Raw genomic sequence first — 8764 nt, 5'->3', positions numbered from 1 at the left:
CAATGGAAGAGTTCCGAAGAATGTTTAAACTTCAGCAGAACTCCGAGAACAATGGAAGAGTTCCAAAGCATGTTTAAAGATCAGCAGAATTGCTAGAACAATGGAAGAGTTCCGAAGCATGTTAAACTTCAGGAGAATTCCGAGAACAATGGAAGAGATCCGAAGCATGTTTAAACTTCAGCAGAATTCCGAGAACAATGGAAGAGTTCCGAAGCAATTTTAAACTTCAACAGAATTCCGAAAACAATGGAAGAGTTCCGAAGCATTTTTAAAATTCAGCAGAATTCCTAGAACAATGGAAGAGTCCGGAAGCATTTTTAAACTTCAGCAGAATTCCAAGAACAATGGAATAGTTTCGAAGCATGTTTAAACTGAAGCAGAATTCCGAGAAAAGTGGAAGAATTCTGAAGCATTTTTAAACTTCAGCAGAATTCCGAGAACAATGGAAGAGTTCCGAAGCATGTTAGAACTTCAGCAGAATTCCGAGAACAATGGAAGAGCTCCGAAGCATGTATAAACTTCAGCAGAATTCCGAGAACAATGGAAGAGTTCCGAAGCATGTTTAAACTTCAGCAGAATTCCGAGAACAATGCAAAAGTTCCGAAGCCTTTTTAAACATCAGCAGAATTCCGATAACAATGGAAGAGTTCCGAAGCATTTTTAAACTTCAGCAGAATTCCGAGAACAATGGAAGAGTTCCGAAGCATTTTTAAACTTCAGCAGAATTCCGAGAACAATGGAAGAGTTCCGAAGCATGTTTAAACTTCAGCAGAATTCCGAGAACAATGGAAGAGCTCCGAAGCATGTATAAACTTCAGCAGAATTCCGAGAACAATGGAAGAGTTCCGAAGCATGTTTAAACTTCAGCAGAATTCCGAGAACAATGCAAGAGTTCCGAAGCATTTTTAAACTTCATCAGAATTCCGAAAACAATGGAAGAGTTCCGAAGCATGTTTAAACATCAGCAGAATTCCGAGAACAATGGAAGAGTTTCAAAGCATGTTTAAACTTCAGCAGAATTCCGAGAACAATGGAAGAATTCCGGAGCATTTTTAAACTTCAGTAGAATTCCGAAAACAATGGAAGAGTTCCGAAGCATGTTTAAACATCAGCAGAATTCCGAGAACAATGGAAGAGTTTCGAAGCATGTTTAAACTTCAGCAGAATTCCGAGAACAATGGAAGAATTCCGGAGCATTTTTAAACTTCAGTAGAATTCCGAGAACAATGGAAGAGTTTCTTAGCATTTTTAAACGTCAGCAGAATTCTGAGAACAATGGAAGATTTCCGAAGCATTTTTAAACTTCAGCAGAATTCCTGGAACAATGGAAGAGTTCCAAAGCATTTTTAAACTTCAGCAGAATTACGAGAACCACGGAAGAGTTCCGAAGCATGTTTAAACTTCAGCAGAAATCCGAGAACAATGGAAGATTTCCGAAGCATGTTTAAACTTCAGCAGAATTCCGAGAACTATGGAATTGTTCCGGAGTATTTTTAAACTTCAGCAGAATTCCGAGAACAATGGAAGAGTTCCGTAGCATTTTTAAACTTCAGCAGAATTGCGAGAACAATGGAAGAGTTCCGAAGCATGTTAAACTTCAGCAGAATTCCAAGAACAATGGTAGAGATCCGAATCATGTTTAAACTTCAGCAGAATTCCGAGAACAATGGAAGAGTTCTGCAGTATTTTTCAACTTCAGCAGAATTCCGAGAACAATGGAAGAGTTCTGCAGCATTTTTAAACTTCAGCAGAATTCAGAGAACAGTGGAAGAGTTCGGAAGCATTTTTAAACTTCTGCAGAATTCCGAGAACAATGGAGGAGTTTCGAAGCATTTTTAAACTTCAGCAGAATTCCGAGAACAATGGAAGAGTTCCGAAGCATTTTTAAACTTCAGAAGAAATACGAGAACAATGGAAGAGTTCCGAAGCATGTTTAAACTTCAGCAGAATTACGAGAACAATTGAAGAGTTCCGAAGCATTTTTAAACTTCAGTAGAATTTCGAGAACAATGGAAGAGTTCTGAAGCATTTTTAAACTTCATCAGAATTCCGAGAACAATGTAAGAATTCGGAAGCATTTTTAAACTTCAGCAGAATTCCTAGAACAAAGGAAGCGTTCCGAAGCATTTTTAAACTTCAGCAATTTCCGAGGACAATGGAACAGTTCCGAAGCATGTTTAAACTTCAGCAGAATTCCGAGAACAATGGAAGAGTTCTTAAGCATGTTTAAACTTCAGCAGAATTCCGAGATCAAAGGAAGAGTTCCGAAGCATTTTTAAACTTCAGCAGATTTCCGAGAACAATGGAACAGTTCCGAAGCATGTTTAAACTTCAGCAGAATTCCGAGAACAATGGAAGAGTTCCGAAGCATTTTTAAACTTCAGTAGAATTCCGAGAACAATGGAAGAGTTCCGAAGCATGTTTAAACTTCAGCAGAACTCCGAGAACAATGGAAGAGTTTCAAAGCATGTTTAAAGTTCAGCAGAATTGCTAGAACAATGGAAGACTTCCGAAGCATGTTAAACTTCAGGAGAATTCCGAGAACAATGGAAGCGATCCGAAGCATGTTTAAACTTCAGCAGTATTCTGAGAACAATGGAAGAGTTCCGAAGCATTTTTAAACTTCAGCAGAATTCCGAGAACAATGGAAGAGTTCCGAAGCATTTTTAAACTTCAGCAGAATTCCGAGAACAATGGAAGAGTTCCGAAGCATTTTTAAACTTCAGCAGAATTCCAAGAACAATGGTAGAGATCCGAATCATGTTTAAACTTCAGCAGAATTCCGAGAACAATGGAAGAGTTCTGCAGTATTTTTAAACTTCAGCAGAATTCCGAGAACAATGGAAGAGTTCTGCAGCATTTTTAAACTTCAGCAGAATTCAGAGAACAGTGGAAGAGTTCGGAAGCATTTTTAAACTTCTGCAGAATTCCGAGAACAATGGAGGAGTTTCGAAGCATTTTTAAACTTCAGCAGAATTCCGAGAACAATGGAAGAGTTCCGAAGCATTTTTAAACTTCAGAAGAAATACGAGAACAATGGAAGAGTTCCGAAGCATGTTTAAACTTCAGCAGAATTACGAGAACAATTGAAGAGTTCCGAAGCATTTTTAAACTTCAGTAGAATTTCGAGAACAATGGAAGAGTTCTGAAGCATTTTTAAACTTCATCAGAATTCCGAGAACAATGTAAGAATTCGGAAGCATTTTTAAACTTCAGCAGAATTCCTAGAACAAAGGAAGCGTTCCGAAGCATTTTTAAACTTCAGCAATTTCCGAGGACAATGGAACAGTTCCGAAGCATGTTTAAACTTCAGCAGAATTCCGAGAACAATGGAAGAGTTCTTAAGCATGTTTAAACTTCAGCAGAATTCCGAGATCAAAGGAAGAGTTCCGAAGCATTTTTAAACTTCAGCAGATTTCCGAGAACAATGGAACAGTTCCGAAGCATGTTTAAACTTCAGCAGAATTCCGAGAACAATGGAAGAGTTCCGAAGCATTTTTAAACTTCAGTAGAATTCCGAGAACAATGGAAGAGTTCCGAAGCATGTTTAAACTTCAGCAGAACTCCGAGAACAATGGAAGAGTTTCAAAGCATGTTTAAAGTTCAGCAGAATTGCTAGAACAATGGAAGACTTCCGAAGCATGTTAAACTTCAGGAGAATTCCGAGAACAATGGAAGCGATCCGAAGCATGTTTAAACTTCAGCAGTATTCTGAGAACAATGGAAGAGTTCCGAAGCATTTTTAAACTTCAACAGAATTCCGAAAACATTGGAAGAGTTCCGAAGCATTTTTAAAATTCAGCAGAATTCCTAGAACAATGGAAGAATTCTGAAGCATTTTTAAACTTCAGCAGAATTCCGAGAACAATGGAAGAGTTTCGAAGCATGTTTAAACTTAAGCAGAATTCCGAGAACAATGCAAGAGTTCTGAAGCCTTTTTAAACGTCAGCAGAATTCCGATAACAATGGAAGAGTTCCGAAGCATTTTTAAACTTCAGCAGAATTCCGAGAACAATGGAAGAGTTCCGAAGCATTTTTAAACTTCAGCAGAATTCCGAGAACAATGGAAGAGTTCCGAAGCATTTTTAAACTTCAGCAGAATTCCGAGAACAATGGAAGAGTTACGAAGCATGTTTATACTTCAGCAGAATTCCGAGAATAATGGAAGTGTTACAAAGCATGTTTAAACTTCAGCAGAATTCCGAGAACCACGTAAGAGTTCCGAAGCATGTTTAAACATCAGCAGAATTCCGAGAACAATGGAAGAGTTCCGAAGCATGTTGAAACTTCAGCAGAAATCCGAGAACAATGGAAGATTTCCGAAGCATGTTTAAACTTCAGCAGAATTCCGAGAACTATGGAATTGTTCCGAAGCATTTTTAAACTTCAGCAGAATTCCGAGAACAATGGAAGAGTTCCGTAGCATTTTTAAACTTCAGCAGAATTGCGAGAACAATGGAAGAGTTCCGAAGCATTTTTAAACTTCAGCAGAATTGCGAGAACAATGGAAGAGCTCCGAAGCATGTATAAACTTCAGCAGAATTCCGAGAACAATGGAAGAGTTCCGAAGCATGTTTAAACTTCAGCAGAATTCCGAGAACAATGGAAGAGTTCCGAAGCATTTTTAAACGTCAGCAGAATTCCGAGAACAATGGAAGAGTTCAGAAGCATTGTTAAACTTCAGCAGAATTCCGAAAACAATGGAAGAGTTCCGAAGCATGTTTAAACTTCAGCAGAATTCCGAGAACAATGGAAGAGTTTCGAAGCATGTTTAAACTTCAGCAGAATTCCGAGAACAATGGAAGAATTCTGGAGCATTTTTAAACTTCAGCAGAATTCCGAGAACAATGGAAGAGTTCTGAAGCATTTTTAAACTTCAGCAGAATTCCGAGAACAATGGAAGAGTTTCGTAGCATTTTTAAACTTCAGCAGAATTCCGAGAACAATGGAAGATTTCCGGAGCATTTTTAAACTTCAGCAGAATTCCTAGAACAATGGAAGAGTTCCCAAGCATTTTTAAACTTCAGCAGAATTGCGAGAACAATGGAAGAGTTCCGAAGCATTTTTAAACTTCAGCAGAATTGCGAGAACAATGGAAGAGCTCCGAAGCATGTATAAACTTCAGCAGAATTCCGAGAACAATGGAAGAGTTCCGAAGCATGTTTAAACTTCAGCAGAATTCCGAGAACAAAGGAAGAGTTCCGAAGCATTTTTAAACGTCAGCAGAATTCCGAGAACAATGGAAGAGTTCCGAAGCATTGTTAAACTTCAGCAGAATTCCGAAAACAATGGAAGAGTTCCGAAGCATGTTTAAATTTCAGCAGAATTCCGAGAACAATGGAAGAGTTTCGAAGCATGTTTAAACTTCAGCAGAATTCCGAGAACAATGGAAGAATTCTGGAGCATTTTTAAACTTCAGCAGAATTCCGAGAACAATGGAAGAGTTCTGAAGCATTTTTAAACTTCAGCAGAATTCCGAGAACAATGGAAGAGTTTCGTAGCATTTTTAAACTTCAGCAGAATTCCGAGAACAATGGAAGATTTCCGGAGCATTTTTAAACTTCAGCAGAATTCCTAGAACAATGGAAGAGTTCCCAAGCATTTTTAAACTTCAGCAGAATTCCGAGAACAATGGAAGAGTTTCGAAGCATGTTTAAACTTAAGCAGAATTCCGAGAACAATGTAAGAATTCCGAAGCATTTTTAAACTTCAGCAGAATTCCTAGAACAAAGGAAGAGTTCCGAAGCATTTTTAAACTTCAGCAGAATTCCGAGAACAATGGAAGAGTTCTGAAGCATTTTTAAACTTCAGCAGAATTCCGAGAACAATGGAAGAGTTCCGAAGCATTTTTAAACTTCAGCAGAATTCCGAGAACAATGGAAGAGTTTCGAAGCATGTTTAAACTTAAGCAGAATTCCGAGAACAATGTAAGAATTCGGAAGCATTTTTAAACTTCAGCAGAATTCCTAGAACAAAGGAAGCGTTCCGAAGCATTTTTAAACTTCAGCAATTTCCGAGAACAATGGAACAGTTCCGAAGCATGTTTAAACTTCAGCAGAATTCCGAGAACAATGGAAGAGTTCTTAAGCATGTTTAAACATCAGCAGAATTCCGAGATCAAAGGAAGAGTTCCGAAGCATTTTTAAACTTCAGCAGATTTCCGAGAACAATGGAACAGTTCCGAAGCATGTTTAAACTTCAGCAGAATTCCGAGAACAATGGAAGAGTTCCAAAGCATGTTTAAAGTTCAGCAGAATTGCTAGAACAATGGAAGACTTCCGAAGCATGTTAAACTTCAGGAGAATTCCGAGAACAATGGAAGCGATCCGAAGCATGTTTAAACTTCAGCAGAATTCTGAGAACAATGGAAGAGTTCCGAAGCATTTTTAAACTTCAACAGAATTCCGAAAACATTGGAAGAGTTCCGAAGCATTTTTAAAATTCAGCAGAATTCCTAGAACAATGGAAGAATTCTGAAGCATTTTTAAACTTCAGCAGAATTCCGAGAACAATGGAAGGGTTTCGAAGCATGTTTAAACTTAAGCAGAATTCCGAGAACAATGGAAGAATTCTGAAGCATTTTTAAACTTCAGCAGAAATCCGAGAACAATGGAAGAGTTCCGAAGCATGTTAAAACTTCAGCAGAATTCCGAGAACAATGGAAGAGCTCCGAAGCATGTATAAACTTCAGCAGAATTCCGAGAACAATGCAAGAGTTTCGAAGCCTTTTTAAACGTCAGCAGAATTCCGATAACAATGGAAGAGTTCCGAAGCATTTTTAAACTTCATCAGAATTCCGAGAACAATGGAAGAGTTCCGAAACATTTTTAAACTTCAGCAGAATTCCGAGAACAATGGAAGAGTTACGAAGAATGTTTATACTTCAGCAGAATTCCGAGAATAATGGAAGTGTTACAAAGCATGTTTAAACTTCAGCAGAATTCCGAGAACCACGTAAGAGTTCCGAAGCATGTTTAAACATCAGCAGAATTCCGAGAACAATGGAAGAGTTCCGAAGCATGTTGAAACTTCAGCAGAAATCCGAGAACAATGGAAGATTTCCGAAGCATGTTTAAACTTCAGCAGAATTCCGAGAACTATAGAATTGTTCCGAAGCATTTTTAAACTTCAGCAGAATTCCGAGAACAATGGAAGAGTTCCGTAGCATTTTTAAACTTCAGCAGAATTGCGAGAACAATGGAAGAGTTGCGAAGCATTTTTAAACTTCAGCAGAATTGCGAGAACAATGGAAGAGCTCCGAAGCATGTATAAACTTCAGCAGAATTCCGAGAACAATGGAAGAGTTCCGAAGCATGTTTAAACTTCAGCAGAATTCCGAGAACAATGGAAGAGTTCCGAAGCATTTTTAAACGTCAGCAGAATTCCGAGAACAATGGAAGAGTTCCGAAGCATTGTTAAACTTCAGCAGAATTCCGAAAACAATGGAAGAGTTCCGAAGCATGTTTAAACTTCAGCAGAATTCCGAGAACAATGGAAGAGTTTCGAAGCATGTTTAAACTTCAGCAGAATTCCGAGAACAATGGAAGAATTCTGGAGCATTTTTAAACTTCAGCAGAATTCCGAGAACAATGGAAGAGTTCTGAAGCATTTTTAAACTTCAGCAGAATTCCGAGAACAATGGAAGAGTTTCGTAGCATTTTTAAACTTCAGCAGAATTCCGAGAACAATGGAAGATTTCCGGAGCATTTTTAAACTTCAGCAGAATTCCTAGAACAATGGAAGAGTTCCCAAGCATTTTTAAACTTCAGCAGAATTGCGAGAACAATGGAAGAGTTCCGAAGCATTTTTAAACTTCAGCAGAATTGCGAGAACAATGGAAGAGCTCCGAAGCATGTATAAACTTCAGCAGAATTCCGAGAACAATGGAAGAGTTCCGAAGCATGTTTAAACTTCAGCAGAATTCCGAGAACAAAGGAAGAGTTCCGAAGCATTTTTAAACGTCAGCAGAATTCCGAGAACAATGGAAGAGTTCCGAAGCATTGTTAAACTTCAGAAGAATTCCGAAAACAATGGAAGAGTTCCGAAGCATGTTTAAACTTCAGCAGAATTCCGAGAACAATGGAAGAGTTTCGAAGCATGTTTAAACTTCAGCAGAATTCCGAGAACAATGGAAGAATTCTGGAGCATTTTTAAACTTCAGCAGAATTCCGAGAACAATGGAAGAGTTCTGAAGCATTTTTAAACTTCAGTAGAATTCCGAGAACAATGGAAGAGTTTCGTAGCATTTTTAAACTTCAGCAGAATTCCGAGAACAATGGAAGATTTCCGGAGCATTTTTAAACTTCAGCAGAATTCCTAGAACAATGGAAGAGTTCCCAAGCATTTTTAAACTTCAGCAGAATTCCGAGAACAATGGAAGAGTTTCGAAGCATGTTTAAACTTAAGCAGAATTCCGAGAACAATGTAAGAATTTCGAAGCATTTTTAAACTTCAGCAGAATTCCTAGAACAAAGGAAGAGTTCCGAAGCATTTTTAAACTTCAGCAATTTCCGAGAACAATGGAACAGTTCCGAAGCATGTTTAAACTTCAGCAGAATTCCGAGAACAATGGAAGAGTTCCGAAGCATGTTTAAACTTCAGCAGAATTCCGAGAACAATGGAAGAGCTCCGAAGCATGTATAAACTTCAGCAGAATTCCGAGAACAATGGAAGAGTTCCGAAGCATGTTTAAACTTCAGCAGAATTCCGAGAACAATGCAAGAGTTCCGAAGCATTTTTAAACTTCAGCAGAATTCCGAAAACA

This window comes from Phyllobates terribilis, unplaced genomic scaffold (genome assembly GCF_046119375.1).
Source record: "Phyllobates terribilis strain yellow unplaced genomic scaffold, ASM4611937v1 Scaffold_8__6_contigs__length_399053987, whole genome shotgun sequence".
Taxonomy (NCBI): Eukaryota; Metazoa; Chordata; class Amphibia; order Anura; family Dendrobatidae; genus Phyllobates; species Phyllobates terribilis.
This window is presented reverse-complemented; position numbering follows the sequence as displayed.